Here is a 1,027-nt window from a genome sequence, read left to right as displayed (position 1 = left end):
CCTTAGCCGGTTGAGCTATAGGTGCCGAGCCACATTTATTGATAATTTGTTCTCTTTTATTGCTGAGCAGTGTTCCACTATAGAAATATACCACGGTTCATTTATCTGTTTTCCTATTAGTGTGAACATTTTTTTTCCTGAGACAAGGTTTCACCTGGGCTAGAGTGCTGTGACATCAGCCTAGCTCATAGCAACCTCAAACTCCTGGATTTAAGCAATTATCCTGCGTCAGCCTCCCCAGTAGCTGGGACTATGGGCACCCACCACAATGCCAGGCTAATTTTTTCAATTTTTTGTAGAGAAAATATTTCCCTCTTCCTTAGGCTGGCATTGAACTCCTGAGCTCAAGCAATCCTTCTGCCTTGGCCTCCCAGAGTGCTAAGATTACAGGCATGAGCCACTATGGCCACTATGAATATTCTTGCACAATTCTTTTCTGTGGACACAAGAATGTCTTAGATAAGATGTCTCCACATAGAGGACTTTGGGAATTTTAGATAAGATATTTTCCATAACAATTCAGGAAGGGTAGTCTCTAGCCACTCAATCCCCTTAGTAACTTTGACAACCCAAAAAAGCCACCACACATTTCCAGTCCTCTTGGAAGGCAGTAGCACCTTCGACTGAGAGCCATTTTTGATTGAGAGTTCCCTTAAATAATAGCATATCTCGATTTCAGGAATGCATTTGACCTAATGTCTCATATTGCTATTGATAAAATAGCCAAAAATATGCTGGGAGAACAGGAAGGAGGTTAATGGGATTGGAATTGGGTAATTAAGAGAGATTTGAGGGCAGGAGCAAGCTCCCACAATGCCATAAGGAATGGTAAGGAGTTTGAAGGTTATTCTAATGTAGGAAGAGAGTAGGCAACAGACAAGTTTTATGTTGTAAAAAGATCACTTCTGGGTGCTTGGCAGAGAACAGATTGTAAATGTGAGAATGGCATTGAATTAAGAAACTATTATAGTAGTCAATGTGGGCAAGAACAGTGTCTGTGAAGCTGGTGAAAAGTAGCAATAATATA

The sequence above is a fragment of the Otolemur garnettii genome, unplaced genomic scaffold (genome assembly GCF_000181295.1).
Source record: "Otolemur garnettii isolate 467f Iridium unplaced genomic scaffold, OtoGar3 scaffold00024, whole genome shotgun sequence".
NCBI lineage: Eukaryota > Metazoa > Chordata > Mammalia > Primates > Galagidae > Otolemur > Otolemur garnettii.
The sequence above is the reverse complement of the archived record's forward strand: the minus strand, read 5'-3'. Positions refer to the sequence as shown.